We start from the raw sequence: 19,659 nt of genomic DNA, 5'->3' as shown, positions 1-19,659 counted from the left end.
GTTACATGTTTCATACACGAAAGACACTTATATACAGGGTGATTCAGAATAATACTTAAATATTTAATTGGAATATAACTGGTATCTATCTATACCGATATCTTGAGGGAGTAATCCTTAGTGTCTGGATCAATTCTGCAGTCTTGCTGGAATGCGACCCGGACAGCTCCTGCAACGACCACCCTCCCACATCGCTGGATGAATGCTGTTCCACTTGTCGTGGCCAATTCCAAGGCAAGGCTCACACCGGATCTCAGCATCTGTGCCGTTTGCCGGAATGAAACTCTCACATTTTCCACAAATCTCTATCTGTGCCCTCACACTAGCTGTTTTGAGTCCAAGTCCAGGGTCACACGGATTCACAGCGTTGTCAGTTCATTTTCTTGCTCCGTACGGATGAACACTACAGTATTTTTAATTAATGTAACAACCGTTACACTCAGAATTTCTGCGTTACATGTTTCATACATGAAAGACACTTATATACAGTGTGATTCAGAATAATACTTCAATATTTAATTGGAATATAATTGGTATCTATCTATACTGATACCTTGAGGAAGTAATCCTCAGTCTCTGGATCAATTCTGCAGTTTTGCTGGAATGCGACCCGGACAGCTCCTGCAACGACCACCGCCCACATCGCTGGATGAATGCTGTTCCACTTGTCGTGGCCAATTCCAAGGCAAGGCTCACACCGGATCTCAGCATCTGTGCCGTTTGGCGGAATGAAACTCTCACATTTTCCACAAGTCTCTATCTGTGCCCTCACACCAGTTATTTTGATTCCAAGTCCAGGGTCACAAGGATTCATAGCGTTGTGAGTTCATTTTGCTTTCTCTGTACGGATGAACACTGCAGTATTTTTAATTACAGTAACAACCGCTTCACTCAGAATTTCTGCGTTACATGTTTCATACACGAAAGACGCGCATATACAGGGCGATTCAGAATAATACTTAAATATTTAATTAGAATATAATTGGTATCTATCTATACCGATATCTTGAGGAAGTAATCCTTAGTGTCTCGATCAATTCTGCAGTCTTGCTGGAATGTGACCCAGATGCTCTTGCAACGGCTATGACCCACACCGGAAATGTTTGTCGCTAGAAAAATGTTGTGTCACTTGTCGTGATGAATCCTAAGGGGGGGGGGACACATACACACAACTTTCTCTCAGGAAGTGTGCACTTTTTCGGAATAAAACATTATCTACAATATAAACTCGCACAATGGAAAATTTCCACTTTCCACAAGTCTCCGTACCTGTGCCCTCACACTAGCTGTTTTGATTCCAAGTCCAGGGTCACACGGATTCACAGCGTTGTGAGCTCATTTTGCTTGCTCTGTACTGATGAACACGTGCAGTATTTTTAATTACAGTAACAACCGCTTCACTCAGAATTTCTGCGTTACATGTTTCATACATGAAAAACACTTATATACAGGGTGATTCAGAATAATACTTCAATATTTAATTGGAATATAATTGGTATCTATCAATACCGATATCTTGAGGGAGTAATCCTTAGTCTCTGGGTTAATTCTGCAGTCTTGCTGGAATGTGACCCGGACAGCTCCTGCAACGACCACCGCCCACATCGCTGGATGAATGCTGCTCCACTTGTCGTGGCCAATTCCAAGGCAAGGTTCACACCGGCATCTCAGGATCTGTGCCGTTTGCCGGAATGAAACTCTCACATTTTTCACAAGCCTCTATCTGTTCCCTCACACTAGCTGTTTTGATTCCAAGTCCAGGGTCACACGAATTCACAGCGTTGTGATTTCATTTTGCTTCCTCTATACGGATGAACACGTTCAGTATTTTTAATTACAGTAACAACCGCTTCAATCAGAATTTCTGCGTTACATGTTTCATACACGAAAGACACGCATATACAGGGCGATTCAGAATAATACTTAAATATTTAATTAGAATATAATTGGTATCTATCTATACTGATATCTCGAGGGAGTCATTCTTAGTGTCTGGATCAATTCTGCAGTCTTGCTGGAATGTGACCCAGATGCTCTTGCAAAGAATTACCTATTAAATGTGCGAGGTCAGTCATTTAGTCGCAATGCGAAAGGACAGGGAATGTTCCAATTGCTAGTGTGTACATTTTTGATGTACATAAAATATTTCAGTAAACGGCAAGGTAGTTCTCATCAAAAATTTCCTAGGCTGCCCCTTACTTCCGAACTGGTTACAACTACTGAAAAAGCATTTAGAGAATGACAACACTTTCGAATGTGGTTGAACTGAGACAGTATTCGTTGAAGCAACAATTTTAACACGTTTCAACCAAACTGTGTTTGCACTAATTGCTTCGATATCTAGTCTAGGTTCATATTTATTCACAGAAGTTTTAACTGGTTTTGAGTACTCGATGTACTATTTTAAGAACAAAATACTGATAGACAATTTATAAAATAATCAAATGGTTTTAAATCAGGTGAGCGTGGAGGCCAGGCAACTGATCCACCTTTACTTCTCCACCGATCAGAAAACCTTCGACTCAAGTAATTGCGGGTACAGTGACTAAAATGTATGAGAGCACCATCGTGCATAAAGCGTGCTTGTCGACGAAGATCAGTGGCGTGTAGTCCAAAAAATAAGGCCTGTTCTTTTTCAGAAAATTTTTGTAAACTCTCCCCATAAGTTTGTTTGGAATCACACAAAACTAGTTTACTAAATATTTGTGGCCCTGTATTGATAGAAATAATTTTTTGTTATCTATGTATGAGGAACTTATTTCTGAAGCTATGCCGTGCATTTTGGGACACCCTGTATAGATAGGCGACATATTTCGCGAGAGTGATGACCAAAGCTCGGAACTTGAAGACTTGTGTCTTTGCACATGGCTAAGCGACCGGACTTCAATGTCAACAAACTCCCGCTTCCAGCACGGCGGTACTGCCAGATCTGCTAGAAAAGTGGTTCCTGGCTGAACAACATAGTGATAGCATTATGATAGGTTGAAACACCTAATTTTATAGCAGATATTATATATAATAAAAATAAACATGAGCAATATGTCAAATTTACTGTTCTGCTCTGTACATTTTCATTGCAGTGTATGACTACTTACATTCGAAGATTTTCAAGCTCATAACTTCTTCGCCTGTTAGTTAAACGTGATTTGAAACGAAAAAAAAAAAAAAAAAAAACGTATTTCCGCGTCACATGAAGTGGTGAGAACAAACTTAAAATGGTGAATGTTTTCACTGTTACTATTTTATGTTAGATTTTCAGCAGTTGCTACCTGATCTCGTATCTGAGAAAAGTAGCTAAGTATATCCAATTTTTTTTTTTCTAGAAAATAGTTTTCAATTTGTGTGTCACTACTAAACCAGGCCCTCTATGACTTGATCCATGTCTAAGGACAAATCTTCCACCAATTTAAGGTACTGCTATGTTTTTCAGTGAATGCCCGTTTCCAGCCTCTAGTTTGTGTGTGGCACAACTTACAAAATATAAATTCTCCACTCGAAGAAGAAAATGTAACTCCTTCGAATTTCTCCACGAAATTCTGTATCTAAAATTTAAGAAATATATTTTGAAACTTTTAGCCTATAATACTCATTCTAATAACACGTATTTTCTAATTTCTCAAACAGACCGTTTACCTGTAATTCTCTGAATGTCATTGGCTTCAACAGGACACAGTTTCGTCATCCGTCTTGTCGTTCGACGTGACCACTTTCTTCCTACACACGACTGTCCCTGAGCACTTGCAGCTTGAGCTTTGTGTACGTTATACCTGTAATTTAGGCCTACCCATGCACACGATACACAAGTCCCCAAGTTCCGAGCTTTGGTGATGACCAGGCTTCGAGACTTTGGACCCGATAGGTTGTTGACTCGCTGCAGGTAGGTAGAGATGTGTTGAGGTAACAACGTTGCTATTTAGAGTAAAGTACGGTAGTATGGGGAAACACACACATATGTACATTCTGAAAGTAAATGTACATCACACAATGCCAATTTCAAAAGAATCTGAAAAGCATTTATTCTCCTGTCTTTTATAAGCATTTGTGTTTAATTATACGCAGTGTTAATGGTGGAAATAAGCATGTAGCAATTTTAATTTTTTCATTTATCCTATTGGTCGTATTTAGAAACTGCAGTTGCAGTACCGAATTGCAATGTACCACAAGATACATTCTCAATGTCTCAAACGTAAATCTTTTTCGGTTATCTCCCAAACACAGTTTGTACTGTGGAAAGCTGCGCTCTACGTCGCATGACGTGATAGGAGCAAAATGAAAAAACCTAACATCATTGCAGTCTCTAAGAGACAGTCCTTTATTCTCGGGTGACTCTATGTCCACTAATTTACTGTTTATGTTACACAATGTTCCATATCCGTTACTTTTACATAAAATTGATTTCCACTTCTGTTTTACACGTTCAGTAACCGGTGTACTTGGTGTCTCATTAATTCTCTGCCTCATTTCCTAAATTAATTTGAGGGCTTCCGGCATCTCTTGCTTAGGCTTTTCTAACCGTGTAATAGTTTCAGACACAGTTTGAAAATAGGTTTGTATGAAAACCAAATTATTCTTCAGAGCCTTCAAATCCAGAGCGTTTTTCTTTGCGTATTTGTTGGCATTCATTCTACAGTACCCCCACCCACTGTACGCTTTACCACTATACTCAGCAGCCGTTATGCGGATTTCCCACTGAACTGCTCTATTGGGTCCGAAGTCTCGAAGCCTGGTGATGACTGATGATGAACTCTGGAACAGAGCAATCCATTGAAACCTAAAGGCCAGAGGGAATGGGAGAAATAGAACGATGTGTATATCTTGAAGGCCCCAATGGGAACGATTTACGTATTTTGCAATTATTTCAAGCTTCGAACCTAGACAGCGACAGCAAATATGGTAAGCACTCGTCTATCGAGAGCGGCAGAAAATGTCTGCTATATAATTTAATTGATCTGTCGTTAGATGAAGTTGATTTAATGGAATATGATAGTAGAATCCATTGAATAATAATGTATTGCTCCGTAATGTTATTTATGGAACTCTTATTGGTAATTTGCGATGGAAATGCAATTTACATATATAAAAGATAAATTAATGGCTATATATAATTAGGAAGGGAATTTGAGCGGCTTTGTGGCTCGCACCACGAAACGCGGAGAAGGGGCAATGCGGGCTGTAGCTTTAGTCCGTATGTAATGTGATTCAGTTCGATTCTCGATAGACACAGCAAAGAAGAGGAAGAGAGAAAGAGAGTCGGAAGCATTTTTCTCTTAATGACTGCCAATTTGAATTCCTTAACGGCACATTTATTCAAACTGCTCTTATTCTGTTTATGCGGGGTATGAAGGAATGCCCGGATCTCACATAATGGCTGTAAGCTTGGGTGCAAATCAAATGAGATCTTCATATCAAGTAATTCGACTAATAAATGAAGTAAGTCCAGAGCGAAGCGAAGGAAGATAATAATAATAATAATAATAATAGTAATAATAATATAATAATAATTATTTATTTATTTAATCTGGCAGAGATAAGGCCAGTAGGCCTTCTCTTCTACCCAGCCAGACTCTAATTCTAAATTCAAATTCAAATTCACATTTATTTACAATTTACATTTGAATTGAATACATATGAATAGATACCCGAAATGAGCATAATGCTCGTGCTCGGGTACAGTCCAGTAGTCTACATAAATTTTACAGGGTTCAAATAATAATGCTGATGATATAAATAATAGTAACAACAACAATAATAATAATAATAATAATAATAATAATAATAATAATAATAATAGAATAATCGTGACAGAAATGATACAAAGATTGTAATGCAAAATAATTCATTAATAATAATAATAATAAATAGTGATAAAACGAAAATATTTACAATAATAAAATAAATACTAAGACGGATAAAATAAAATATAAAACCACTAGCGAGAGTTAACACAACTTAAATAAGCATATAATAGCCGGAAAAAATGCCAAACTCGAAAATCAACAGAAAAGTTCGTTGTATCGCAGACGACAGCAACCGCCGTATTGACATTGTGTTGTGCATTAATGGTAGTAGGGGGGAGCCGAAAGTCTACGTAACTGCCGTTCTCTTCGAATCTTCTCGTACCATCATGGGAAGTTAATGCTGCAAAAACAAAATGTCTACGATTCAAACTGTTCATTATTACCAGGATAAATACAAATAATACTGAAATATATTAATCGAGTTTCAGTTATAGATATCTCCTTTTGTGCAAGAGGTATCATATCAAAATATTTTATGAATGGTGGGGAAAATATAAATTTCAATAACTTTCTAGTGACAAGATATAGTGACAAGTACAATCAAGTGTATCTGTGGCGATGCTAAGGAATCATTTATTGGAGATATACACTGTTATTAATTAAGAAAATGATCTATTTATATTTATTACAATGTTTTATCTTATAGGGTACATGCATCAGATAAATACAATAAAAATTAGTACCATATAATGCTAGTAACACTTAAAAAATTCTAATTGAATACAATTGGTTACATAGTTATTACATTAATATCTAGACCATAAAACAACACGAAAGTAAATAATGAAAGTTGGATAAGTAATGTTAGTGTGACAATAATAAACATTGGTAAGAAATAGTGATAATAATAATAATAATAATAATAATAATAATAATAATAATAATAATAGTAATAATAATGATAATTTAAATATTTATTCTGTGATATATATATAACCATTAAACATTGATAAACCTGAAAGAGCTATTATTGTTAACAAGAATTGTTAGAAAAATATTTCTTTAGTCTATTCTTAAATTGGTTGGATGTCTGACAGTCCCTAACTTAATCGGTAGGGAATTCCAAAGTCGAGGAACAGCCACAGTGAAAGAAGATGAATATGAGGATGTTCGGTGGGAGGGAATGGATAATATTGAGGAGTGTTGTGATCATGTGTCTAGGTTATGGTGGGTGGATAAATTTTGAAAACGAGACGCAAGATAGACAGGAGTGGAGAAATGCAATATGTGAAAGAGAAGGGAAAGACAGTGGATTTTCCTACGATCTTCTAGACGGAGCCAGGACAACATTTCGAGGGATGGTGTTAAGTGATCAGCCCGGCGAATATTGCAGACGAAACGGACGCACATATTATGAACATGTTGTAGTCTCTGCGCCGAAGTAACGCTTAGGTCAGTAAACAGAATATCATAGTAATCGAAGTGGGGCATCACGAGTGTTTGCACTAACTTTTTTTTTTTCATGGAAAAGGGTAGAAAATTCTTCAATCGCCTAAACGAGTGGATTAATGAGAGTACTTTTTTGCAGGTTTCTGCACTTGAATGTTCCAATTGAAAATTTTATCCATAAATACCTAGATTCTTTACTAATTCACTGAATGAAATTTCGATGCTGTATACTTTAATCGGGGACAAATTTGGTATGGTAATAGTGCTTAATAAACGTGAATGGCCCACAATGATAGTACTTGTCTAAATACACATATAACATATGCTATTAATCTTCCTCTTCCTCTTCTTCGTCTTCTTCTTCCTCTTCTTCGTCTTCTTCTTCCTCTTCTTCGTCTTCTTCCTCTTCTTCGTCTTCTTCTTCCTCTTCTCCTTCTTCTTCTTCTTCTTCTTCTTCTACTCCTTCTTCTTCACTTCATGGTATAGGCAGCTATCTGCCTGTTCTGTCTTCAAAGTTCTTTCAGCCATCTCTTCCTTGGTCTGCCTAAAGATCTGTTTCTTGTAGGTTTATATGTATTTCCATACCGTTGTGTTTAGTCAGTCTTTCTAAAGGTTTTTTTCTATTTCCGTTTATAATCTTTCAATCTACCATTCGTGTTAAACTTTTGTAATTCTTCTCTTATGTCTCCTTTCAGAAACTTCATTTCCGAAGTCTGTATTTTACTTTCGTGTGTTTTGGTTCTCGTCCACAGTTCCCTTCTGTAAGATAGTATAGGTACAGCCATAACTTTGTAGAATTCTATTTTTGTTTCTTTACGCATTTTGTTCCAAAAAGTATTGTTAATTATTCTGGAATGTATTTAATTTGATATCTGTATCATAATCTTCATCGTGACTAATAATATATCTGTATCACAATCTTTATCGTAATTAATAATTTAATACCTGTATCATAATCTTTATCTTAACTGATATCTTGATATCTTTATTATAATCTTTATCGTAACTAATAATATGATATCTGTATCACAATCTTTATCGTAATTAATAATTTGATGTCTGTGTCATAATCTTTATCTTAACTAATATCTTGATATCTTTATTATAATCTTTATCGTAACTAATAATATGATATCTGTATCACAATCTTTATCGTAATTAATAATTTGATATCTGTATCATAATCTTTATCTTAACTAATATCTTAATATCTTTATCGTAACTAATAATGATATCTGTATCATAATCTTTATCTTAACTAATATCTTGATATCTTTATTATAACCTTTATCGTAACTAATAATATATCTGTATCATAATCTTTACCTTAACTATTGTCTTGATATCTTTATTATAATCTTTATCGTAACTAATAATGATATATGTATCATAATCTTTATCTTAACTAATATCTTGATATCTGTATCATAATCTTTATCGTAACTAATAACTGACATAAGCATATCTGTTTATATGAAGTATTTTCATAGAATATGTTATTTTTTTAGAATTAAAATGCTACCTTGCGTCTTGATAAGTACAGTCTCTCAACTGAAAAGCGTTCCTACTTCCCAGTCAGTAACACCACATCGTGTCAGACAGATGTTGTGCTTGGAAGTGGGTCAGAGCGCCATAATCTGGCCGATACGTCTTGCTGCAATTAACCAGCCGATACCACGAGGTTCCGCCTGATATGGGTCAATTCCCCTGCAGAGTGGACGAGCAACCCCTCCTGTTTGCTGCAACCCTAGCGCGCTGCAACACGAAGGAGCTTCAGCCAGAAACACAATTAGAAACAGTCGAGGGGAAAATCAGAGGCAATAATAATAATAATAATAATAATAATAATAATAATAATAATAATAATAATAATAATAAAAGATATGGTGCTGCTAGCTTTATGCACGTTGCCAAGAAACACAGCTCACTAAACCAATGATAAAGACATAGAAGTACAATAACTGAACACCCCACCCCCGGATTAAGAGTCTAATAAGTAGCCTACATAGGGGAACAATGTACCATATACACTTATTCTGGGGGGTATTCAGTTCAAACATCAAGGAAATAATGCAAGTAATAGTAGAATGATAGAAACCATGTGAAATTAACAGAGAGATAGTTGCTTAAAGAATTATGCTTTTTTTACACAAACAATCAGTTAAACTACTGTACGTAAGTAAAATAAAATAACTTGTACGTTTAACCAAAGGTCCCGGGTTCGATACCCGGCCCCGGAACAATTTTTCCTTCGAAATTATTCATATGGATGGACAGTTAGATGAATGAATGGGTAGATGAATGGATGGATGGGCGAATGAATGAAAGAATGGGTGTTTGGATTGATGAATGGATGAATGTTTGGATGGATAGTTAGATGGATGAATGGATGATTGGAGAGATGGGTGAATGTATGGATGGATGAGTGAATGAGTGATTGAGAGATAGTTGAATGTATGGATGGATGAGTGAATGGATGATTGGAGAGATGGGTGAATGTATGGATGGATGAGTGAATGAGTGATTGTGAGATAGTTGAATGTATGGATGGATGAGTGAATGGGTGATTGGATGAATGGATAAATAAATGGATGGATAGTTAGATGGATTAATGGGTGATTGGAGAGATAGGTGAATGGTGAGATGGATGAATGGAGAGATGGGTGAATGGATGGATGAGTGAATGGTTGGATGAATGAATGAATAAATGGGTGTTTTGGATGGATGCATAGATGAATGAATGGATGAATGTATAGTTGGTTGTATGGATGATTGGAGAGATGGGTGAATGGATGGATGGATGGATGAATATATAGGGCCTAGATGGATAATTAGATGGATGAATGGATGAATGGATGATTGGAGAGATGGGTGAATGGATGGATGAATGTATGGTTGGATTAATGAATGGATGTGTGTTTGGATGAATGGACGGATGAATGGCTGGTTGGAGAGATGTATGAGAAATAAATGGATGTTTGGATGGATGAATGAATCGATGGGTGGCTGGATGGATAAATGAATCGATGGATGGTTGGATGGATCGATGGATGGTTGGATGGATGGATGATTGGAAAGATGGGTGAATGGATGGATGGATGGATGAATATATAGATGGATAATTAGATGGATGAATGGATGATTGGAGAGATGGGCGAATGGATGGATGAATGAATCGATGGATGGTTGAATGGATGGATGGATGGATGATTGGAGAGATGGGTGGGTGAATGGATGGATGGATGAATATATAGATGGATAATTAGGTGGATGAATGGATGAAAAGGTGAATGGAGAGATGGGCGAATGGATGGATGAGTGTATGGTTGGATTCATGAATGGATGTATGTTTGGATGAATGGATGGATGAATGGCTGGTTGGAGAGATGTATGAGGGAATAAATGGATGTTTGGATGGTTGAATGAATCAATGGGTGGCTGGATGGATGGATGAATGAATCGATGGATGGATAGATGGATGGATGAATGAATGAATGAATGAATATATAGATGGATAAATAGGTAAATGGATAGATAGGTGTGAATGTACTGAAGCTAATAGATGCAGAGATGAGTAGATAGATCGGTTGGCATGTAAGTGAATGGGTGGATATATGGATAGAAAGTTAGATGGATAGATGGGGGCATATTTAAACATAGATTGAGGGACATAGATATAAGTAGATGGATATAGTTGTTTAGAGTAATATATACACTAGATAGCTAGGTAGTTAGAGAAAGTAAAGACTAAGGATTTAATGGACTTTTCTTTAATTTCATAATTCCCCTTTCGGCACTGTGTAATTGGAAGTGACACAAATGGTGAATGCGCTTGAATGTTACTTAATTCCTCAAACATTATCATAGAATTATGTAAAAACGCAGACATTTAAATTTTTCTCCTCCACATTCATGTTTCATAATTAGCATTAGGCCCACATTTACACGAAGCAAGCAGCACAAGAACGTAGACCGGTTGATAACCCTGTTGAGCGGGCTATGGTCTGACGCTAAGCAGACAATATGCAAGCTTGTTCCTCTGACATGTGACTTGTAATCTGTTTAAATTAGTACTCCGATCGCCTGCCAATGCTTCGGGTTATTACACGCCGGTACAAGCGGAAGTGACCCTCCTCCATAACAATGAATGACGTGCTCCAAGAAATGCAATATTCAGGACACACACATAGCACCTACCCATCAGCGTGTTCCTGTCCATCCCGCATGCAAACACTAATTGCTGATCATATCTAGGCGACCAGTTAATTTATCACCCATCAGTAACAACATGTGAAACGCTTTCCAGGTCACCAGGACAGTTTCTTGGTTACAGATTGATTTTCTGCAAAGCTTAGAGATTTTAGGCTTCCACTGTGATTTTGTTCAGGCGAACAATGTTTGGTGTTACTACTTACATTGAGAAGAATGCAGATATGCAACATTTCGGATCAACCTATGAGTTGTAACATCAGAATAGTTATCAAACTCTTCAAGGGTTTCCTTCTTTAATGGGTTCGTTTTGCCTTGTCCAGTTACAAGATTTTACAAAGATTTTATAGCAAGCAAGAATTACATACAATAACAAATATTTTACAATACTGTTGTAATACTCGTATATGAATATTCTTCAAAATTCGAAATTGATTACCAATCTCATAGTAAAATAGCCTACATTTAACAATTTATTGTATAAATACAATGTAACTGGGTCATACCCGAAAAAGAAAGATGCTTGAGGTCGGGTGTGACCAGGAATGAAAACTGGATGGAAGAAAAAAAATGATGATGATGATGATGATGATGATGATGATGATGATAATAATAATAATAATAATAATAATAATAATAATAATAATAATCAGAACTGTGATTAAACTGTTAAATGTAATTATACATAAAGTTTAAAAAGAATAAGAATAAAATCAAACAAACAAACCAACGGTACCATAGCCTACAGTATACATAAACATACTAAGTTAAGAATACAACATTCTTAAAGTGACAGAAAAAAATAAATGAAGAGTAAGAATTTACATGATTATAATTTTAAAAACAGTTCAAGCACTTGTTTTTTTTAATAATGTGTTGTTTAATAATTTTAATATAGGATTCCTCTTTATAAAATCATTATATAATCTTGGAACGTAATTAGAACTGTGCCTTAGATCTGCTTCAGTCGTACATTTTGGTTCAATGAGGAGGAGCGAAATATTGTATCTTCTTGTGTTGTGGCCGTGATCGGATGATGTGAATTTAGCTTGATTATTTATGGTAGTGATTCAAAATAGTATACATATAAATTTGCTTGATATTTAAAACATTAAATTCTTTATATATGAGATGAGTTGGATGATCAAGTTTTCTCCTTAAACACATTAAATAATTATTTTATGTAGTGATATTAATGGGCGAATGGTATTCTGTGATAATCCACCCCATCCTATAATTCCATACTGTATTATAGACTGAACTAGGGCTAAAAATATTGTTCTCAATAGTTTTACTGGCATAAAGCGACGCAGTTGAACAAATTTGTATAGAGTTTTACATAATTTAAGACATAAGTAGTTAATATGAAAATTTCATTTTATTTGGGATAGACAAGCATAACGGACACAAGAGAGTGAATAATCCTTCAGGTTGTATAGGCTATAATGTTACCAAGAGTTGAACCTATAAGTACTTATGAAAATTTGGATATATTGAATTTCAGTACACTATTGGAAACCAAAAATAAATCTGGTATAAAGTTCATTTTCATCGTTGATAGTTTTCTGCTCAATGGCAGGTTTTCACTGCAAACCCAGCGTTCTCCAAAGTTCTATCTTTTCCGCCTTTCTCTTAGTGTCCACTTACGATCCACTTCTTAATGTCGTCTATCATCTGATATCTTCTTCTGCCCCAAACTCTTCTCCCGTTCAGCATTCCTTCCAGTGCATCCTTCAGTAGGCAGTTTCTTCTCAGCCAGTGACCCAGACAATTTTCTTTCTCCTTCTGATAAGTTTCAACATTATTCTTTCTTCACCTAGTCTTCCTAGCACAATTTCATTTCTTATTCTGTCTGTCCATTTCGCACGCTTCATTCTTATTCATATCCACATTTCAAATGCTTCGAATCGTTTCTCTTCACTTCGTCAGAATGTCCATATTTCTTCCCATAAAATACCACACTCAATTATTTCTTAAAAGGTCCGTTAGATAATGCTTCTTCTTCAATTAAAAGCTTCTTTTCCCATTGCTATCCTCGTAACTTACTGGCTACAGATCATGTTACTACTAATAGTACCCCCAAAGTATCTGAAGCTGTCCAATTGTTCTACTGCCTTATTTCGTATTGTCACTTTTATAGTCTTTGTTTTTCTCCCGATAACCATGGTCTTTGTCTTTTTTTTTTCATTTATCTTCATCCCATACTGCTCACAGACAGTAGCATAATCTTAGTATCGTCTCCACTTCTGCTAACAATGCCATATCATCAACAAATCTTATAGTCTACACTTAATTTTTTATGCTCCTACTATCACCCCTCCCCTGATCTGAAAACAGTTTTTCAAGAAATCCTCGAAGTAGATGTTGAACAGAGTAGGTGATAAAGGACTTATCATGAAAATCAGAAATAAAATGAAGGTTATATTAAATTGCTCCATTCTACCTCCAGATTTTATTATTAAGCACTTAATTCTGACACGATTAATGATGTGTCTGTGTTGTTTCAACATTTACTGTAATATTTTCTTTAGCCACCTTAGCCCGTAATAATTATTAAGTAGGTTATTTTACGACGCTTTATTAACATCTTCGGTTATTTAGCGTCTGAATGAGATGAAGGTGATAATGCCGGTGAAATGAATCCGGGGTCCAACACCGAAAGTTACCCAGCATTTGCTCATATTGGGTTGAGGGAAAACCTCGGAAAAAACCTCAACCAGGTAACTTGCCCCAACCGGGAATCGAACCCGGGCCACCTGGTTTCGCGGCCAGACGCGCTGACCGTTACTCTACAGGTATGGACAATAATTATTAATATGATTCATTGTCGTACGTTATATTTTGTGGTTACTAACAACTAATATCTTGAGAACAACAGTGCCTGATACATATACTGAGTGATAACTTATAAGTCCCACTTTGTTATTGCCTAATGATTTAAGTAGGCTGCAGCACTGAGCTCTCTGTTACGAGACAGTCTCACGATATAACGTCAGTAATGATCCATTTCCGTGACGCTATACATGGAGATATCTATATCATGAGACGGTCTATAGATACAGCCTAACTGATGCAAGTTCTTGTCGCTATATGGCAGTTCCATGAGACAGTCTCTTGATATAGCTTTCGTGACAAGTCTGTATCTATGACGCCATACACGTAGAAAACATGAGATGATCTTTTGATACAGCTCAAGTAATATATTTGTGGCTAAAGTAATATGTATCTTATCTCTATAACGCTATACATGCAGAGATCTGAATCATAAGACAGTCTCCTCATAAAGCCGAACTAATACAAACCTCCTATCTTTGTGGCTGTATGGAAGTAGAGATCTATATCATGAGACGGTCTTTGGAGACTGGCTAAAATAATATATAAGAATCTTGTTTCTGAAACAGTATAAGCCTATATGCAGATGTATTATAAGATGGTCTCTTGTTACTGCCGAAGTAATATAAACCTCTTATTTTTGTGACTCTGTTCAAATAGAGAACTGTAGCATGAGAAGTTCTTTGGATACTGACTAAAATAATGTGTCTATTGTCTCTGAAACGCTACATATGCAGAAATCTGTGTCATGAGATGGTCTCTTGATACAGCCGAAGCAATATAAACTCTTCTTTGTGGCTCTATGCAAGTAGAGATCTGTACCATGAGACGGTCTTTGGATACTGGCTAAAATAATATAAGTATCATATTTCTTAACAGTATAGGCCTACATCCAGAGGCCTGTATTATAAGATGGTCTCTTGATAATATAGCGATGTAATGTAAACCTCTTATTTTTTTACTCTATTCAAGTAGCGATCTGTATCATGAGACGGTCTTTGAATACTGGCTGAAATAATATGTATCTTGTTTCTGAAACACTATAGATCTACATCCAGAGATATGTATTGTAGGATGTTTTCTTGATACATCTAGAGTAATAAAAATCTCTTATCTTTGTGGGTCTATGCAAATAGAGATCTGCACCATCAGATGGTTTTTGGATATTGGCTAAAATACTGTCCCTTGTTTCTGAAACACTATAGGTCTACATACAGAAATAGAATGTTTCTTGATACACCCGAAGTAATAAAAATCTCTAATCTTTGTGGGTCTATGCAAATAGAGATGGATACTGGCTAAATTAATGTGTCTCTTGTCTCTGAAACGTTATACATGGAGAGATTTGTGTCATGAGATGGTCTCTTTATATAGTCGAAGCAATAAAAACTTATTTTTCTGACTCTATGTAAGTAAAGATCTGCACCATGAGACGGTGTTGGATACTGTCTCTTATCTCTGAAACACCTAAGATCTACATGCAGAGATCTGTATAATGAGATTTGATATTATATAACACTGAGCCATTTTGTGTTTTCTTACTTTAGCTGGTGTAAAATGATACTTGTTAAGGATTATGCATCATCATCATCATCATCATCATCATCATCATTCCTCCAAGTATAGGCCATGTGACCCGTTATTGTCTCAAAGAAGAATTGTCCCTCCAGTTTTTCTTGGGTCGTCCCAGTGATCTATTTCCTTGAGGGAGATAACGAAGCATAGCTCTTGGGATTCTGTGCGATGACATCCGTTGTAGATGATCTTCCAGTTGGCCTAGTAATTTTATATATAGTGGAGAATTGGCTTTAGTCCCACGTCTTCCATTACTTCATTTCATTTATGGTCCCATCTTGTATATCCTGTTGTATATCGCATCACATTAGCTGTTATCCTGCTTTCATCCTTTCTTCTTAATGTCCATGATTCGCTACCATAACTTAACAGGGGTTTATAGAGATATATTCTTGTGGTCTTTTGTACTAATGGTGGTGTCATGATACTGGTAATTAATCCCAAGGTATTTTGTAAATTTTGTAATTTTATTTGCTGTATCTATGTCTTCCTCAAATGACAAAATATTACAGACGTGGACAAATTATTAGACTAAATTAATTATATGTGCAACGAAGCTGTATTTATCGATAGAAATAATGAACAAAAATTTATTTTGCACAGATATAATGAACAGAAAATTTAGTCTTGAGGTTACTAATATTTTGTGAACATTCCTTTATTCTTTATTAACACGTTGATTTTGTCATGGATGCTCGAAACCAAAGTTTGATACTTTCTTTGAATATCAGCATCATTTAGCCAGATATCAGACAGTGCTTAAATGAGTCCATGTGTAGTTGTAAGCCTCTTTTTGTTCACTTTATTCTTCAGTGTAGATCACAGATTTTCAATTTTATTCATGTCCGGTCTTCTTGCAGGCCATGGGAGAATATCTTCTGCAGTACATAATTAAAACACCAGTAGTACCAACATAGCCAGAAAAAATATATACTTAACCATTGGAAAAATGTACCACAAGATGTAAACAATCATGTTTACAGCAATAGAGACTCTGTGAATTATACAGATAGTTGATATGACGAATTATATTATGTTTCCTAGAAAACGTTTTAGTCTAATAATTTGTCCACGTCTGTATAACCCAAATATGTGAACTCATTTACTCTTTCCAAAATTTCATTGTCCAAAACTATTTTGTGCGGCACAGGATATTTTGTTAAGGATTATGCATGGAGGATAATTCCCTTGCGTAGATATACATTCCTTACTGATTTTTTTTTACTGTACTAGTACCTTTTCAGGAATGTACCTCGCGGACGAAACCATATCTGGCGAACGTACGTTTCAGAATTCGACTTCAAAAGACAGGATATCGACCGGTACAAGGGTAGATATTGTTATTGCCACCCTCTCCCCTATTAGCCGCCCTTATTAAGGGGGGAAGAGAGAGGTAGCTATGACATTAAGTGTAACTGGACATTACAACTATAGCACTATCCTATATAGCACTGTAATTGCATGTCCTTCATGAAGCAACCAGGCATGCCACATAACACGGGACACATACTGACTGGGTCCGAGCTACTCCAGTATACATGCGCCCTATACACAAATCATTCCCGTGCACAAACACATCCCCCAACCCCTCCCTTCAACCCCTTTTCCCTATTTTCCAAAATGCACAAAGCACCCATACACAACCAGCGTCCGTCCACCTCTAGAGGATATTGTTAGCTGTAACTTTTGAACGTGTTACAGTGTTTGGTGGAGAATATGACTGGCCTAGCAACCCCCCCCCTCCCGCACGCCTGCCATAGAAACCACTGTCTGCCTGAATTAATGAAACAGACACGATTGCATTTGCACAGTACGCGTGTTTTCGGAATAACATTCCGCTTGGGTGGGTTTTGACCGGTCTGCGTATCCAATCGTTGCGATCGAGCCACCCCTTCTGCCACCCCCGCCGAGGTGGGTTGCCTGACTCTGTGTGTGTGCTTCTCTGCCTGTGTTCTGTGGTTTGCATCCCCGCAGCACCCCCGACAGTTTCGGGGCTCTTTAAGTGTAACTGGCCAAGCTATTGAAATTATTTCAGCTTCACTAATATTGCACCCCTCCCAACCCCTGTTGCTCATGTCGCTCGCCTGTCGATGCTGCTACAAAGATTTTTGCTCTCTTTATTCAATATTCCCGATCAGTGCAGCCGGTATCTGTTCTATAGCTTCAGTTTTTTTTGTCAGTTTCACTCTCTGAAAATCATGCTTTGACTGACATACATCAGTGCTGCTTTGCGCGACAAAGGTTTCATGTTATGAGCGTCTGGTGTGTAGGCTTTCCACGATGGAGACCTAAGTTCAAAGCCCGGTGAGTCCAAATGGAATTAGTAGTGGACAAAATCTGTTTTGATCAAGAGTTTCTTAGATTTATACAATTTCTTCTGACATAATTTCTTAATTTGTGGCTGGGAGGGAAAAGGTCTTAAGTCAATTTTTTGTGAAAATGAGATTTTTATAATATAAAAAGGAATAAAGTATTACAATAAATATTCTTAAGTTCTTTATTCTGTGTGTGCTCGATTCAAAAAGTACTTAGACATTTGGTAACGATCTATAAATCCAGTCAGGAGACTTATTTGACTTTAACCGTTTTACCAGATTATAGAGAATAGTTTCCGCTTTCAGAATATATAAAAATCTCATTTTCACAAAAAATTGACTTAAGACCTTTTTCCTCCCGGCCACAGAATTTAAACGTAACTTATAATAAATATTATCAAACTCCGATTAGGATATAAGACTGAATCTATAAAAGGCAGATTCTGCATTCATCCATTGTTCTGTATCAAATTGTTTTTTTATGAAACGAGCGCAAGCGAGTTTCATAATTTTCATACGAGCTTCTTAATTACCATTATAGGCAAGTTTCATACGACTTTTTATGCTCGATCATATTTCTAACTTGAAATTATTCATAAGTATTCATGTTATAGTTATGTAAGTGAGGAGCGGAAATGACCTAAATTGAGAGATATGCGCAGACGCGAAAGTATTGATTTTTTCCGAAGAACGAATGTCATTGACCTTGATATAATCTAGAGAATAACATGAACATTAATTTTGATATAACCTGGAAATTGATTTAGAATTGAAAAACGAGATGACAAATTGAATTTATTTGAATATTATTTACAATTAACGCTAATTATTATAGTAACACAACATAACCTTCTGCGACAGTATTGGATTTCCAGCCTCCGTGACGTTTCGCTAGTTGTCTTTCGATTGCATATCCGAGAATAATCGAAAACCTGAACTTTAATGAATAGGTGTACTTTAAAGACATGCATTAAAGGGCTGCTACCAGGTGTATAATTACTACATTTCGGCATGGTCGAGCATAAACATTTCTACAAAATTAAGAGGAATTTTTTACTTGATATGTTACAGCATGAGAATACATCAATACACATAAAAAAGAAAATAATAGTTAAAATGAACAATCATATTTCAGAAGAATATAATAATAATAATAATAATAATAATAATAATAATAATAATAATAATAATAAAAATGATGATAATAATGATAATAATAATAATAATAATAATAATAATAATAGTAACAATGGAGTTCGACAGTGTTGTCATCTATCACCAACCCTATTTAATATTTTACTTACAAATTTCTTTTAGAGAATCCGGAAGTTCATTGCCCCCCTCACATAAGCCCGTCATCTGTCCCTATTCTGAGCAAGATTAATCCAGTCACTACCATCATATCTCACCTCTCTAAAATCCATTTAATATTATCCTTCCATCTACGTCTCGGCTTACCCAAAGATCTTTTTCTCTTAGATCTCTCAACTAATGCTTTATATGCATTTCTGGGTTCACGTGCTACATGCCCTGCCCAACTC

Source organism: Periplaneta americana, chromosome 9, assembly GCF_040183065.1.
Source record: "Periplaneta americana isolate PAMFEO1 chromosome 9, P.americana_PAMFEO1_priV1, whole genome shotgun sequence".
Classification (NCBI taxonomy): domain Eukaryota; kingdom Metazoa; phylum Arthropoda; class Insecta; order Blattodea; family Blattidae; genus Periplaneta; species Periplaneta americana.
The sequence above is the reverse complement of the archived record's forward strand: the minus strand, read 5'-3'. Positions refer to the sequence as shown.